This window comes from Strigops habroptila, chromosome 5 (genome assembly GCF_004027225.2).
Source record: "Strigops habroptila isolate Jane chromosome 5, bStrHab1.2.pri, whole genome shotgun sequence".
In the NCBI taxonomy this organism is placed as follows: Eukaryota; Metazoa; Chordata; class Aves; order Psittaciformes; family Psittacidae; genus Strigops; species Strigops habroptila.
Window position 1 is genome coordinate 61,596,562 of NC_044281.2, and position 17,499 is coordinate 61,614,060.

Genomic DNA, 17,499 nt, shown 5'->3' on the forward strand with positions numbered 1-17,499 from the left:
TCTTGGCCAAATTCCAGCCTGGATAATTACATTCTGCCGGCCTATATTCCAGCCTGCAGTTCAAATAGGAAAAAAAAGGAGTTATCATTTCTCCTCCGAGAAGTCCTGCTGTGTGATGACTGATGCTTTTCCACCCCAGAAGTAGCTGCATTTTGGGAAACATTGCCTCCATGTTCCTTGTCTTGCCCATTGGATAAAAACTGCTGTGAAGTTGCCCAGGCAAGCTCCTTTGTGGGAATAAAGCAGCAGAGCTGACCAGGACAGAGCTGTGGTTCTTTATGCCAGCCTCTTCATTACTACACAGCCTTCACTCCAGAGTCCCGTGTCAGGTCTAGATCCCTGGCAATTGGCAGATCAGGGGCTTTGTTCTTCCAGCAGCCATGGGCTGGGGGTACTGGGAGGTTGCACAGTGAGAGGAGAAGGCAGGCTGGCATCAGATGGGGAGAGGGAGGATGCACTGGTGGGCTTGACCCGTGCCTGTAATTTGTAAAGAGCATTTTTACACCAGATCAATGCTTTCCTCAGCATTTTAATGCACCCCATTGGTGTCCTTAAACTCTAATGATGCAGTCTGTGAGAAGCTGCCATTTATTACCCACAGATGGGGTGATAATTATTGACAAGATTGTAACTAATAATTAAACCCATTTGCTCCTTTAAACAAGTTGGTGTGAATTATTTGCAGGGAGTTCTTTAGCAGGCCTGTGGTCACTCCTGCCGTGTGCTGAGGCTGCCCAGGAGCGGGCCCATTGCCAGGACTCATAGTGGGATTCTTTTCTCTCCACTTCAGTGTGGGGCCTGTGCTTCTGGCTGTGTTAGTAAGAGGTGCGTGAGCATCCTCTTACTAACATGCTCCTACCCAGTCCCCAGGGCTGTGCCTTCTGAGCCCCAGCTCCTTCCAGGGCTAGGGCTGGGTCTGCTCAAGGGACTTGGGTCAAATGTGGAGCCATGGATGGAAAAATCAGTCCAGGAGAACTTTCCTGATGGTTTGTCCTTCTCTTCCTGAGTATCTTGAGCCTGCCCCTTCTGCAAGCGGAAGATCAAAAAGTCACACATTCCCATTGTTACGTTTATTATTACTCAGGTCGAAATTCCATTTCCCATCCCAAAGCAAAGATGATGGGACAGAAGACGGAAAGATAATTTCTCCATGATTTTGTTTCTTTGGGGAGCAGACGGATTATAAAAGAACTGCTTAACCCTTTGTAGCATGGTGTGGTGTTCTCATGGTGCTGAGGACTGAAACACCAGCTGCTGCCCAACATTCATAGTGGGGTGGTGGGTACATGCAAAGGAGTGAGCCTCTAACACTGGAGGCTGAGATGGGAGCGTGCAGGAGGACAAGTGCTGCTCTGCTCACCATTGCCATGGGGCACTGGGCAGAGGAAAATGTGAGTGCTCCTTCTCTGTGAAGCTGGGCATGGTAGAGGTGGGGAGCAGGACAGCCTGTGCTGGCTGGTGTGGAGGCCAGTGGGGATCAGGCAGGGTGAGCAGAGAGCAGCTTTTGCAGCACCACACTGTTCAGAAGGCAGCATGGGGGAGCTGCCTTCCCCTGGTGTACATTTAGAGGGAGGGTGTAAATCTAATCTCAGTGCTAGGGTCCATTAGCATTAGAGGGGAGTACTGTATATGCATTCATTCCCCGCTCTCACCTCTGGATGACAGAGTACCCCCCTCTGTTGTCTGCTTTAGCGCAGGGAAAAGGCTGCCCATTAATTCTCCAGCAGCGGTGGATAATGCCATCGTAAGTTTAGGTGCCTATGAATTTTGTGAGCATTTTACAGTAATAAATACCCCACACTTGTGCATATAATTAGTTGTGTATCCCTCAGTTGTTCTATCTGCACTATGATCTATCTGTCCTTTTACTGAGGTGGGTCTGGTTCCTCCCCTTGCACTCCTGGTTTAGTATTAGTGTGGCTTGGCCTAGTGGCAGGAGCTCAGGGCCTGGCAAAGAGATTTGTGTTAAGGAAAGGAGAGATGTGATCATAGACTTACAGATTTATTTTACTTCAAGGGGAAACCTGAGCTGAGAAGCTGAATGCAAAGTGACCAGGCTGTCCCAAATAAGTCTCACTATATTCTATACCATCACTGCACCATCAGTGCTATCTCACCCCCGCTCTCCATGTATACCAGGTTGTACAGGCTATGAAAAGACAGTAAATATGTATATCCACAAAAATTTGTCTGCTTATTTGACTTTATCTTCAGTATCTTGCACCTTCCCCTTCCTCAGTGAAAAAGACTATGGGAAGACTAATAGCCTCACATTTACACATTGTAGGATTTTATCCCCCTTTTGTAAAAGCTTCACTAAAGCCTCACACTAGCAGAACTTACTGTGCAAAGGTAAGCAATCACCCTGTTGTCTTAAACCTACTGAAACCTGGATTCAACACGCGAAAGGCAGGCTTTAGGGCTCCAGCTACTGGGTCAGGAAGACTGTGGCCACATGACACAAATGCTGATCTGATGTGAAGCTGATCTGCTAACGCAGATCCTTTCAGGGAGCACTGACAGGTTAACTTCTCCTGGCAGACTCAATGTGCATTCGGTATTATTTGTCTGTGACTCTGACTTTATACCTTAAAATATCGCCTGTCATCCCCTTGTAGCTTTCAGAAAGCTGGAATAAAATTGAAGGTGGCACAAAAGCTGTGCAGTGTGTGCTCTGGCTAACTCGGTAAGATGTGATGCTGCAAGGATGCCTGATCCAGGTCAGGTCTGTGCAGCTGGCTGATCCCAAGCTGGGCACATCTGGCAGCAGCATCCATGGCAGTGTGGCTGAGGCCAGCCTCAGCCCCATCAGAGGATGCTCACACTGTTAACTGTAACACCCTCTTGAACTCAGAGGGACTATTTACATGCTTAAAGTTAATCACAAGCATATATCTCTGCCGGATCAAGGCTGCAGAGAAAACTAAGAGAAGACACTGAAGAGGCATATGTCAAACAGGACTGTGGTCGAGAGCTTGCTGAGACTTAAACATAACATTTGAGAAAATGAGTCCATTTGTTTCAGAAGCATCTGAACATTGACATGTAGTAGTAATTCTGTAATGGATCCATTTAACCAGTCCTATAGCTGAAATATCCTTAACAAATATTTCCTTTAATAGTACTTAAAGAGGGAGTGCAGGGAGAGAAATTTTAAAGCACAGATGCATTATTGCTGAGTTCCAGTTTTGAGGGCTTTCAAAGTACCAAGGTAATTTTTCTCCAAATTTGGCTCAATATTTAACAAATCAAGTGAGATCAGGAAGCAACCTGAGGTCAACATTTTTAACCTGAGTTGTCTGTTAAAGTGCCCCAGCTCTATAATAACTACCAAAACAAGTGCATGTTGTATTCAAATTCTTGGAAACTTTATAATAAAATCACTAATCTGGAGAGCAAGGCTGGAACAATGTGAACAAGGAAGAAGCTTTTCTATGGGAGATGGGAAATGCTTGTAGATCTAGAATCAGAAGAAAAGTCAGATTTCAACCTTAGCTGTAGTGATTAACTACCTTAACCCTAGTAATTGTTAATGAGCGTTCAGCATGAGCCAAACCAAATTGGCATCTATACAGAAGCAACATGGTCAGGTTACATCCAACCCAAACCAGCCAAGAAAAGGTGAATGTAAACCACATAACATGGAAGCACCACTCTTTCTTCAAAGCATTTCTCAGCCTCATGGCAACTTGCATGGTGGCTGTTGGACCACAGGGACTGCAACCCTTTGGATCACCAGTGTTAAAGAGAGGTCTTCAGGCACGGTTGGGTGCCCGCTTTCATAGAAAGCAGCTCTTTGCAGCCCTCTCTTGTCAGAGCTGCCTGTGCTTCCTGCACTCCAGGATCTGAGAGTGAACTCTGTCCTTCAGGTCACTCCAACAATTGCTCATCGTGGTTTATCAGATAGAAGTTAACTGGGCTCTCCACATCACACAGCCCTTTGCAGATCACCAGCAAGGGCTCTCCAGGCCACCAGTGGCACACGGCCCTGTTTCAGAAGCAACGTGCTATAATAATGTATCCCTAACCATGCTTTATACCAATAAGTAGGCTATAACCCTGTCAAGGTGTGCTGGTGACTCTATAAACCATGAGACCTGAATGGTCAATGGTCGAGTGGTTTAAAGCTGTCACCAGAATACTGAGATAGCCTTATAAGCCTTGTGCTGCATGGCTGGGGATACATTATTCACTATAATATATGGTAAGAAATACCTGCACAGGGTCTGAAATGAACTGCTTTAGCCACTAGCCAGCATGGCTAGTGATCGGGGAAATCCGTCAGCATTTTCATGTGCGACGGGAGGCAAAAAGAGATGGACACTGGGGCAGGGGAACTCACCTTCTCTGTGTAAAGAAATTGTGTTTTGTGCAGGGGACTGAGCATGGCTCAGGTGCCTCACCTCTGCTTCCTGCAATAGGGGAGCACTCAGCACTGGTGACCTTCAGAGCTCTGCAGCTCCACAGTCCTTTCCCAGCCCATTCTTCTGTTTTGTGGAGGACCCAGGAAGTACTTGGTCTGTCAGTTCAGAGCTGCTCAGGGAAGGCACGTGGGGAACATGTGTGAGGCTCAGCCTGGAAGTAGGGGGGTGTGGGCCATGGCCGGGGAACGTTGTGCAAAGGACCACGGTCTAGAGAAGATATCCATCAATTCTGCATCTTCTTCCCTCCAGCCATGGGCTGCCGCCTTGGTGTGCATGTACATGGCTGGAGGGGTGAGAGAGGAGAAGGCAGGTGTAGGTCTGGGTGAAATAGGGTGAAGGGGTGCTCCGAATCAAACAGCCAGCACATGGAGGGGGTAATGAGAGCTTTGGTGAGGCACTGTAGGGGTTTATGGCAAAGCCTCTGTCCCCAACAACCTTGGCAAATAAAAGCTTTCCCCATCTTGATAGCCTATGTGGCTCTAACCACAGGAAACAGTCCCTGAGAGCATGCCCATGTGAGTACCCTTTGGTGTCGTGGGAAGAAAAGAGGAAAGCTTAGGGGATTTCATTAGGAGATGGGAGGGGAGTGAGGAAAACCCACCTCCTGAACAATAGACAAAGCTAAAATTGCTTGAAAGGCTTGGCTGGCTTGCTTTATTTACTGTATATGCATACATACATACATATATATTTGTATGTGTATATATATGTATTCTCACACACACCCTCCCAGCGCTATTGGTCTTTATCAGGAGAGGACCCAGGGCATCCTTTCCTACTGCAGCGGCTGGGAGATAATAGTGCTGCAGGGGAGGTTGCGGGGAAGGGCCCTGCTCTGCCTGGGATCAGTAGCTGGGAGACAGGAGCCAGGGCAGAGGAATCTGGGGGCTCTAAGCACAGGGCTTGCCACCCCCTTGGCTCACTTGTTATGTTAAGAGCCCATCGGCAGAGCAGGGGCCATGGAACGCAGGGAGAACAGAGGGATGGGCTCTGAATGCGGCTGCCCGGCATCCTTCTGTTCTCCATATGGGTGCATTGTCTGGCCCCCTCCCTTCATGCTGCCTCTCCTCTCCCTGCTGTGCTCATGTCAAATGTTGTTTTCCCTTTTTATTAAAACCCTTGGAGTGGCGAGTGGGGCGACAGGCACCAGGAATTTGTGAAGGATGGAGGAGGAGGAGAAACAAGTTTGTGTTTGTCGAGTGGAAGCCATGTCCCTTCGTCCTCCACCCTGACCTCCCTCATGGGCTCCTGTCTGGGCTGGACCATGCCTGGGGACAACCTGATTTGGCAGCTTGCATGTCCGAGGCAGTGGGTGACGCAGCACTGGGAAGGGCAGTTTCCCAAGGAAGCCTGCCCCACCCCAGCCACCCCATTGCAAAACCACAGCCCTCTGTCACACCCCTGTCTCTGGGTGGTGAGGTGCTGCTTCCTACTGTACAACACCACAGACCAAAAACCTTGTCAAATAAAGGTTTTCCCTGTAACACCCACCTGAACTGCAGCGTTTGCCCTGTTGTGCCAGTAGCTTCATAGGCTCTCAGACCAGGGAAGGGCTCTCTGTCTCCCTCTGTCCATTTCTTGCCAGGCCCCATGGTTTCTAGTTTTTCAATCTGCTTTGGATCCCAGTTTCTTCTAAAACCTGTGCTGCATAAGATTGTCTCATCCCTTTCAAGCCATGCTTTTCTGGGCTACCCAATTTCTTATTTAAAACTTGTTTTAAAGAGCTACTGTGCCTCAGAAAATGCTTCCTGTGTAATTACCCACCCCAAAGTAGTAAAAAACACATTAGAAAGTCTCTTCTTTAGTGATTTTTTATATTTGATGTCAGTGAAGATAAAACTAATGGTGTCAAGCAATGTAAGGAAGGGGAAGATTAAACAAAATCTATCCCCTGCAAAAACAAAGCAATCAATATAACATTATCCTGCTGCAGTGGCCTTCAACTTGCTTTGATTTGTGGATCCCTGGAAAGTCTCTTACGAAGGCTTAACACCCCCCCCGAAAATTCCCAAGCCCCAAACGCTGTAAAGCGTTGGTGAAATTGCTTTTCCCACCTTCCTTACAATGAATCCATGTTCTCCCAGGAATCTGCAGGCCACAGGTTGAAAAATACCATCCTATAGGATACCAGTTCAAATGCAACTAAGACTAATTAAGTAGGGAGCTTACTATTGTTATTGTAATACTCTCAGATCCGTCTTACCTAGAGAATCCATTTTGCCTCCTCTGGGATGCTCGTTGCTTTGGTCCCATCTTGCAAGCCTATCTATCTGCTGTGACAAAGAAATACCAAGTTCCTCTGTTCACTGCATAGGAGAAACGCAATACATTACAGATGGCAGGAAAATTCCTGGACATGTTTTGCTCTTCAGAAAAAAATGATACTTTTTTTTAAAGGTAGTTCCCCCTCCCCCAAAAACAATATGAAGAAATTATTAACTTCAAACCAAATTTGTTATTCTTGTTTCCATTTTTGCTTCTGCTTTGTGTTCTTTGTCTCATTTTCTTTCTCAGACTTCAGTTAAACATTTCTGCTGGAGAGGGGAGCATCACCTGTATTTAACTGGCCTAGTACAAGAAAAACAAGAAAACAAGAATTAAGAGGGTTTGGTATTTAAGGTACGACATATTTTATTTCTGTAGGCCATATGCTGACACTCTCAATGTAACATGAAATGTTGAAAAAATGAAGGTGAGAAGCTTCATCAGCTACAAAACTTCTTCAGAATTTCCTTTTCATGAAAAAAAAATGGAAATACAGCAGCACCTACACCTGAAACCAGGGCAGACAGCATTCAGAAATACTGCAAAAAATGTCAGAAAAGAAAATCTGTGTTTTGTCCAAGTTGTTCAACAGATCTTTAAAAACGCTGCTCCATGAAATAATGAGTGGTTCATTCACCAATGCATCAGCTTGGGAAATATATGCAACAAAAAATCATTTATTTCCACTTAATTGCACTTTCATTTACTTCTCCTATCATTTCAAGGCTGTGCAGGCTGGGGTTTGGAGCAGTACATCCCCCATACCCATTCCCCATCACAGCAGTACCTAATCCAGCTAGGAGGCATAGCCACCTCCTTCACTTGTTATGTCCTTTTTGGGAAAAAAAATAATACTTGGGACCCATAGGAGTCCACTCCATAGGTCTGGAGTGGGCTGTGGAATGGCAATTGGGCCTCTTACATTTTATTTCTGGCTTCTGTCATTGGCACGCTGTACAGTTGTAGTCAAACAAATGAACTTCTCCACATCTTAGTTATCCTTTCTGTAAAATGAAGGTAATAATATTTATCCAGCTGGGACGCTGCAAGGAGTAATTAATGTGTACAAATCACTTTGAATTCCTCTAACAAAGTGCAAATTGTATTAGTCCCCACAGAAGCTGGTAATAGGTTTGTGTCTTCCTTCACTGAAGGTCTGACCTTGTTTCCCTAGGGTAATCTTGAGGAAAAACTCTTCCTACTATTTGTATTACAACAGCACAGAAGGCCAGAATCTCCATTGTGTTCAGGGCTGTATGTTCATACAGTAACACCCCATACTCTAGAGACCTTATATTTAAACTGAGAAAAGCTGGGAGAAAGGAAGCATTAACCCTATTTCAGAGGTAAACAACCTAGGCACAGAGAAGAAGCATCTTGCTGGTAGTAAGTCTATGAACCAATGTAAGTCTTTTCAGAAGACTGTCACCACAGATTGACTTCCTGTCACAAGCTGAATTCTCACCTCTCTTGTCTGGACACCAACCTTTCCCATTTAGGTGAGTGACAGATAAGCCAGATGGCAATGGATGGAGCTTGCTTCTTATGGGATACTTGGAGAGATCAGTGTTACGGCAAGTCAGAGTTTGCAGAGGAGGAAATGAAGTGGCTTTGGGTAGAGTAGGTGACCACTGGTCCTGTTCTTCATCTCATACTCTTTTGGAGACCTGGACACATTCTGTGCTCTGATTTCTGCTATGGGAGGAGAGAAAGCAAGAGAATCCAAGAAGAACTAGTTAAGTTGGTTTTGTAAATCTTCATGCATAAATATCTGGGAAAATGTGGATGTGTCTCCAACAGCTCTTCTAGCATTTGCTATGTTCTTTTTTTGGCTGATGTAACTGTTAATTTTTGTTACTGCATCTGTAGCTTGAATAGAACAGTAAGTTGTTTCACCACCAATATATTGAAATTTTTCATTTTTGGACTGATGAAATGATCTAAAACTTTATTTCATTTCCCCCCCCATGTTAGAAATCAGTTTAAATTGTGCTTTTTCTGAAGGAAAAATAGAGTAGAAAAAAAGGCATGTCACAAAATTCACTGCCAGTGCCAATGATGCTCTGATGATCCTGTTCACATTCTGTATTTAGCTATAAAATATGACTCTGTGAAAAGCTGCATGTTTCACAGGCACTGCTGATATTGCATGGAAGAGACCAGAGTCAATGTTTAGCCTCCTGTCCAGCTGGTCTTTGGGTGCATTGCTACTAAGCCGCTTCTAATGCTAGCACCCAGATGGGTCAATAGACTTTCTGGGTGAAGATACAACCATTTTCACTTCCCCTGCTCTCCTCAGGCACTTGTCACATGGAGGTCCAGGAAGCAAGGGGAGCCCCTAATTCCCTGAGGCACCTCTCACTGGTTTCAGCACCCAGGAGGCAAGCTAAGGAGGTATGACCCAAGTCATCTCACTACCAATGGGATGAGATGAAGGATAAAAAATTGGCATGATCAGACAGCTGGAGACTAAAGCCTTTGGTGGTATAAATCATTCCCATTCCATGGATTTTACGGGACTGTGTTAATATACACCAGTAGAAGACCTCAGCCTCTAACACCAGTAAGCCATGGGCTCCCTTCGTGGTCAAGCAATCATATGTTGGAAAGGAGCCGCCAAAACAGAGGGCACCTTTCCTTGGGAGATCCTTCCAGAGCAGCCAGCAGAAGCTTGGCAGGACTTCCCTTCCTTTGCCTGCCTGCTAGCTGCCTGTGCTGCACATCTCCCAGAGCCAGGGTCCCTCCTCCACTGGCCGATGCTTGGCTGGAGAACTGGGAGCTCTTTATAGGCGGTATCGAGAATGGCTTTTTGAATATAGCGTGTGCAAGGATGGGAGGATGAGGGGAGGGGGTTGGGAAAGAGGAGAGGTACAGACACAGCACTCCTTGTCAGTGATTTATAGACTGGGTCAGGCACAAATTGACTCGTATGCAAGAAATGTAAATGGAATCGAGACTTTTGATGGAGAAGCTCATTTTCAGACTTAAACGCTTTAGATTAAACACACTCACACACAAATGCTGGCGGGGAGGGTGTTTTATATAATTTACATTACAAATCAATTCATTATCCACAGAGGCAGGTTGCACTGATTTTCAAGGATCGGAGATTTGATGAAGAGGATTCATTTCAAGAAATAAACCTTTTAAATTAACCGCAAGATGAGGGAAATTTCTTTATTTAAAAAATGCACCAGCCCCTTCTTTGTTTCTTTTATTATTATTAATATTATTTTCCATCCGGCTCTGGGTCATTAAGGAGGGTCCAGAAGTCACAGATTGCCTTTCTGAGGGAGGAGAGCTGAGAACTTCGAATGTCACACATTTTGTCTGGCTCCAAACCCTTCATTTATTGCAACACAATTTGTTACCTGTGGTTGGCTCTGCACACCATTGTGCACTGTGCGCCAGGATGATTTAGCAGGAATGTCCTCTCCACCTTGAACTTGAGAGGGGGAAAATCCCTCGAGAGAGGAGATATAGAAGAATCATGAAAGACAGACTTCCAGCCACTTCAGAAGAGAAATGCCCCTTGGGGTCTGGGTAAAGTCCCCTCAAGCTTTGACAGGGTGTAGAGATCAGGAAACCCTGGTTATAACAAAGGCAGATGGCTCTGTGAGGGCACATTTAAGATGCAGGGGTAAAGAAATGGAAAAAAAGGAAAGCCCAGAACCAACATGGTTCCTGGTGTGCCATCCTGCCATAGGGGTGTGCAGATCACAATGGACAATAGCAGGGCTGGAGTAAAAGCAGAGTGAAGATGATTGAAAGACACATGCCACATTATGCTGGTCTTCCTTGGCAAGGCTACAAAGTACCATCTTTGAGGATGGTAGTTTCTTCCTGAACTGTTTGGGTATAGTTTGCTCCCCTCCAGTCCTTCCTGGCCACAGCTCCCACGTAACTTCCAGCAACAGCTCCTGCAACCTGGCTGCAAATGTAGCCTCCCGGTTCCCCAGCGTTCTGCCTGGCTGCAGCATGGAGAGGCAAAACAAGAGTGCTGGAGCAAGCGTCTGCTGTCTTCCATAAGAAAACTCTTTTCTTTAGATACTTTCATATCAAAACCCAAATGGTTGGGCCTCTTTCCTATTTGAACAAGAGCCAATCCTTTCGAATCACAGCTGCTCACCTAACCACAGGCGACCACCTCAGTTGTGTGGCATGAACCTGGACCGGAGGCTCTTCACAGGTGATGTCTGGGAACAGACAGCTCTTGGGTGCTGGAGCCATCTGCATTCCTTGGTCCTAGTGAGCCTTCCTGATCCGAACCCTAATGCGAGGCCTCCTTGAAGCCATCCTCCATGCAGGAAGATTCTGGCCACTGGTGAGACTGCCCAGCCAGTGCACCACCGTCCTGGGATGAGAAGGGCAGCACCTGCCCTACTGGAGAGTCCCAGAACAGGGCAGGTGGGCAGCAGCAACTACCTGAGCTAAAGGGGAGCCAAGACACCAGGGTTAACAACCCTCATCTTCGTAAAAAAAAAGGCACAAGATCTTTAATGACTACAAAAGGCTGAGACCTTTGTTTTATATCTCTTCTGAAAAGCAATCACGCACATTTTAGCAGGGGAGCTTTTATTCTCATGCGGATGGGGTAGCCAGTGCAGTGTCCTCTCCCAAGCGCATCCGGACCTGGTCAGTCCAAGTGCACAGAAGAACAACGTGAAACATGTTTGACCTTCACAACTTTCCTTTACAGACCAGCAAGCTAAAACCCTGAAGGAATTTTCCTGAGTGAGTTTGTCCAAAGCAACGTTCACCACCTCATTCAATATTTGCCTGCAAAAAAAATGCCAATTATTGAAAGACAGTCCTGGCTGGGCATCAATAGGCAGCCAGGTGTGAGAAGTTGAAGAGAAATGCATCTCATTAATGTGGAATTGTTTTTAGGTTAATAATCTTGCGTTAATTTCCCTTTAAAATATTGTCTTTGACCGTTAAACGCTTGCACTGTTATAAAAAGAACGTAATAAATGATCTTGAAGCAAATTCTCCTGCCAAATGTCATAATTTATTTGCATAATTAGCTCTTAATTTTAATTCAATATGCAAATCCACGCTTCCTTTAAATTGCAGCAGCCTGTTTCCCGGCCCTGGCTGCCATGAATTTATTGTGAGGCGGCTGTTTGAAAAGGCAGCTTCACTGCCTTCTGGGGATGGCTGCCTGGGGGAGGGGGTGCCCACCGCCAACTCCAGGCACTTTTTGTTTGGGTTTTGTTTTGGTTCACTTCTTATTAAGTTGGACCCCAACCTGCTTCAATCCTGGAGCACCCTCCTTTTCCCCCCAACAAGTCCTGTTTCCCTTTGTCTTCCTTCTACATTCTCTCTCTCTTTTCTTTTGCTCTTTGGAGAAGACAATGTTGATCCTCTATGTTCCCTGCCCCTTGGCCCCCCCCACCCTCCTCCCTGAAAGGCTCTGGCTCAAGTCAACCTGGCAACTGCTCCACTCTCCTCCCCGCTTTGGCTCCCTATCCTCAGCCCTTCCTTGCTGTGCAACAGCCCCTTGTTCAATGCCTTTTTGAGGTGCCTGGAGGAAGCTGAGGGGGAAAGGCTTGGCTTCCCCATGGGGTTTCATGCCCCAGTCCCTGTCCATGGCTAGAGGCCCTGCAGATGGCCAGATCCCATCTCATTTCCCTGGCTGTGCCCCCATGGCACACCAGACTGTGCTCCATGCTGAGCCACCCCAAGCCAGTGGGCTTATGGCAGGGGAGCCTGCAGTGGGCAGGAGAGCCCTGGGCAAGTCCCCGCTGCTGTGGAGCAGATGAGGCTGTTGCCCTGCATAGTTATCTGCTAGCTGTGGAGCTGGAGCAGGGGTGGTCCCTTCTCTTGCTCCCTCCCCATCACCAGCACCCCTCCATGTCTGTGTCAAGCCTCTGCATCCGATGGGAGGGTGTCAGACCAGACAACTCAGGCATCAGCCCACACCTGGGCTTGGGTGCAGCTCCTGCCCAGTGCCTTGGGCTGTGCAGCCAGCTGGCAACAGGCACTGCTCCTCTGCTACAAGGAAAATATCCAAACAAAACAGCTCACAGGCTTCTGCTCCTTCCCCTCTTCCAACCCAAAATGGAAACGGGATTTTGGCAACCACAGAGTTCCTCCAGGTAGAGAAGGTGGCTTGGAGAGGAGGGCATAGAGGCATATGAGGGATGAGTCCTTCCCTCCTCTGTCCTCCTCCCCAGTGGTGAAACTGCATTTGGGGTGGTGAGGAGCCTGGGCACCGCCCCTGGCAGCTCACTCAGATAGACACAGGGCCATGGGAGCCAGATCTCCAAAGGCTTTTCGTCACCTTGTCTCTTTGACGATGGCTGATCAGTGAGGGCTGTAGGTGCTGCTTTCTTCAATTCCCTCTAGCTTCACATCCCAGGATTTGTCCCTGGAGCACAGGGAGCAAGGAGGACACCCAGAGACTCCTGCCCTTGCAATTCACAGCACTGGGAGAAGAGTAGGAGAAACGGGTGATGGAGTAACGTGAACCCACGGTTTCACACACAGGTTAGGGAATCGAGCAAAAGGGACAAATTAGCCTAGACAATAGGAGATCTTTTTTACTGGGGGAGGACTTGGGGGAGAGGGAGATAATTAAATGTTGCTCCATCAAAGCGGAGGCAGTTTGCAAGCTGCTCTCCCTTGTAACTCTATCGCCTTCACCTCCCAGGGCAGACCACGAGGGCCGGCAGCAGTCCCCTGTGCTGGTATCGGGTGCGCTCCCTCCCCTGGGAGCACCGGGAGGCGATGGGGGTGCCTTGGCAGAGGGAGGGTCTGGGTTGGGGGATGTAGGAAGGAGAGGGTGTTGGTATCTCATTACAGGCCTTAGATCTCTGGAGGGGAAAAGAAAAGAGAAGAAAAAAAACAAAACCAAAACCCCAAACCCAAACCACAGGCCTTTGTTAGAAACGCTGTCCGGGAAGGAAGGAAGAAGACAGGAACAGCTCAAATTCAGTCCTTCGATAATTAAAGCTTGCAGGAGAATAAAAGGGGAGGGCAAAAAAAAAAAAAGGGCTTTTTCTCCTCCCACCTGCTCCCAAAACAGGGCTGCTGTGGCTTCCCTGGGAACAAAGGGATGTGGTGAGAATGGGCTTTTGCTTGATCCTGCAGCGGCTGGGAGGGAGCAGCGGGACAAACGCGCGGCCCTGCAGATGGGAGCCCCTCATCAAAGCCAGGGAAAAATAGCAGGGAAATCTGTCTTTCTGTTCTACTGCTCATCAGAGCAGGGCTCCGACTTCCCGATTCGAGGAAAATTTGGCAACTGAAGACAAAAACATTTCTATTCCAAAACTGACCAGAAAGAAGTCAAACCCCTGTGTTTTCTGCTCAGCAAAATAAAGGAGAGGGAAATTCAGCCACTGGGCAACCCATAGACCCTTCCTGCCATGGTTTGGCTGATCAGAACCCCTTAAAAAAGTATGGGTAAAAACAGCACAGTTTGGGATTTGAGACAGCAGGGGTCTGGGGGGGCTCCCAGGGGCTCTGTGGGAGCAGGCAAAGGGAGTGGTGGATGATGTGGAAAAGGCTTACCAGTACCAAGGCTACTCTTTTCTCCTGCAACCACCTGCTGCGTGTCTTGGTACCTCATGTGTGTCTCTGGGTTTACAGATGCTCATGAAAAGCAACCAACACACACTTGTAACAGGAGTTACAAAGTTAGGCAAACTTCCCCTTTCTCAGCTCTTTATATGTCCAAGGTTTTGTGCCTTTTTGTCCTCCATCTACTGTCTCTATTACTTCTTACAGCTTCAGACCTCAAATGCTGTTTTTCCCCAAGTGGCTTTTGCTGAGGACAATGCTGCTGAAGCTGGCGATGAGCCTGTGGAAGCTGGGGCAGAAAGGATTTCCCAATGGCATTGAGCAATGCCCATCAGTCACTCTCCTGTGCCTCAGTTTCTTCACCTAATAACTGGGGATAATATGCTGTCTGGGTTTGGGAAGTCTCATGTAGGAACCTGATGGAAGATACCAGCTCCTTGCTGACAGGCACTAACAATGTGCACAGCAATCTTGTCAGCTATGTGCTTTACGAGATGTCAGAGCAGAATGGATGCTGCTGTCTGCTGTATGCCACCACATCTCTGCAGCCTTTTGAGTCCCTGTCCACTCCAGGCCACAGGTCTGTGATGCCAACTTTTGCACCTCAAACCCCAAAGGACCAGGGCCTTCGCTCTGTGTGGTGCATGTTGCAGAAATAGGATACACAGCCACATACACATGGTGGGGAGCCACCATGACTCAAGTGTGGGGCTGCAGGCGGAGGAAGCATTGCTCTGCGTTCCTGGCTGCTGGAATGGAGCTCTGTTAAGATAAAGATAAATAAACCCCCTGTAGGAGCTCAAGAAACAGAAAATAAAACTGACACAAGGAGACCATTTTAAAACAGCTGACATCGTGGCTCCTGGAGGCTGGTTTTGCAAGGCCAGCATCACCAGTTTTGCAGTGCTGCTGTGGGGTGACACCAGCATACTGTTGCACTGGACTAGAGAGAGATCAGAGCATGCTTTCTGCCCCTCCCACAGCCCTGCTGGGTGATCTGGGCTCATCACTTAGGTGTCCAAGGGCTTCCTTTCGCCTGCTTGGCCCATCTAAATCAGAGTTGTTTGGGTGGAGATGATCTCTCACCTCACTGGGATGGGCTGCAGGGGAATCTTGGGTCATCGGGGACTTCAAGGCTCTTTGGGAGAGCAGCAAAAGGCAGGTTTCCAAAGGTTGATGAGGTTGTGTGCTTTGGTTGCACTGCCTGAATAAGCAGCCTTGTTCTGCTCTCAAACTGTGTGTCCACTCCTAGGGACCAGGGATATTGGCATCCTTTAAAGATAAAGGAGAAAAAATACCCCAAATGTCTCTCCCCACCCTACCTGATCCTCACAGGCCAGCCTGTGCAGCTCAGTGGTTCCCTGGTGCTCAGTGCCCTCTGAGTCTTCACACTAAGAGGGCTCAGGACATGAGGCTAATCAAGCAATTGGATTGCCTTAACATGCCTTAGTGCTTTATAATACCTGCCATTCTCCATGGTTGAGTCTGTTTCTGATGCTTGCCATATTTGAGGGTTATACTGCTGTGCTTTCCATGGTCCATGCTGCCCTTCTGCTAAATGCCGCCTTCTGTCTTGCTCAGTTAATGGTTAAAGTGGTTGCCACATCCAGCCAAGCCTGTCCCTTTGGCTACCTCCCTGACTGGCCTGGCAGGAAGGCGCTGGTGAGGCTCCCCCAGCCACCCCAGCTCCCCAGGAGCATTCCACACAATGCCTGTGGAAGTGTACAAAGTGTCAACCTCAGCGTAGTTTTTAACCTGGAGTGATAGCTTTACTGATTTGCCACTTTACTACTCTTGTTAATGAATTTTTAATCTTCTTAATGACATTAAACACGGAAAGTAATTAAGGAAAACAAGTTTGAAACTGCTGACTTAAACCCTTTATTCAGAACTATTTAATGTAGAATTAATTTGATTTTGCCCATTATTCAAATGAACACATTACCTTCCTGTGCATTGGCCTCTTTTCCTTTTTTGTTTTTTTGGTTTTTTTTGTTTTTGGGGGTTTTTTTTTGGTTTTTTGTTTGTTTGTTTTTTGTTTTTGTGTGTGCGTATCTTGGTTTATTAAATATATCATATAATGCTTTGTCCTCTTTGATCGGAGGTAACCAGAAAGTTCATCTCTCCCAATGACAGAAAGGGTCAGCCTTTGGCATCTCTCATGGGTCTTGTAGTCGCTCTGCATCAGGAGCTCAGCTGTGGTTGAGGACAGAGGTAGCATGCCTGAAATACCAGGTTGCTTCCACCTGCTCGATTAGGAGAGAAAAGAGCTTTGCTTCTCAGTGAGAGCTGCCGGACTGCATCCTTAGCACAGGATGTCACATATACTGCAGGGAGCAAAGCCATGCTGATATACATCAGACTGCCAGGCCTCTGCAAAGCAGAGAGCAGAGGCTGATGTAAACACTTGGGGAAAAGTGGATGCTCAGCTTTATCTTACAGTGGAAGGGGAGAGTTCTTGAAACTCCTATTCCCCTTCATTGACACCACAAGCTATACACATTCTTCCCACCCTTCTTAGGCATTATTTGCTCTGACCCATATGTATGAAGACAGCAGACGTTCAATTGATATTGACCCCTCCAGCTGATCTTTCCTTTCTCCAACCTGGCTTTCACGCAGCTATAAACCCTTGCTACCACTTCGAGCCTGAGTAATCCAGCCTTGCAGCCCTGTTTCTACTAGGATGAGGATTTGGTGTTATGAATCAGCTGCATTCCTGCTGTGATTTTGCTGATTTATTGCATGATGTCTCTGAAACCCTGTTCCCCAAATGCTGGTAAACAATCAATAGTCAATAAGTTCTCATGTGTCAGAGCTCTCCAGGTCTACTCCACCAGCAGCTTCTGTGCTTGAGAAGCTCTGAATGCACTGTGTTATCACAACCTTTCTCCTTCATCTGGATTTGCTACCTGATCTCCTGTGTTTGGAAGCAGCAGAATCCTTACAAGTCCCCTGGATTCATGCCCCAGTCAGCTCAAAATCCAGCTCTGCCCCAGGCAGACGCATTGTTCACACGACAGCAAGAGCAGACTAGACTCCACTACCAATTGAGGCTGAAAAGGACAACTGGTCCTCATATCCAGAGGTCTCTCATCATCTTTTCTATCAAGAATCCTCTTTTGGCATTCCAATGCATCGTATAAATAAGCCTTTTTCTCTGCAGCCACCTGCCTGGCAGAGTAGGTAATGTCAGTGGAGCCACACAGGCTAGTATGCTTCTGAAACAATGAGAGTTGCCCAAAAAATTGTGTGCACATGAAGGATTGCTGGATGACAGAGCCAA

The 17,499-nt window shown here is 47.2% G+C and overlaps 1 long non-coding RNA gene across 5 annotated transcripts in view; it reads left to right on the top strand.

The window, feature by feature from the left end:
- Positions 1-11,678, top strand: part of LOC115608162 — a 61,566-nt gene extending 49,888 nt beyond the window's left edge. For 4 of the 5 annotated variants that reach the window (XR_003991465.1, XR_003991467.1, XR_003991466.1 and 1 more), the window contains 3 exons: positions 6,939-7,043; positions 8,989-9,083; positions 9,767-11,678. This is a non-coding gene — a long non-coding RNA (uncharacterized LOC115608162). The remainder of the gene's footprint in view (positions 1-6,938; positions 7,044-8,988; positions 9,084-9,766) is intronic. The other variant, XR_003991468.1, reaches the window with a different exon arrangement.
- Positions 11,679-17,499: the final 5,821 nt, after the last annotated feature.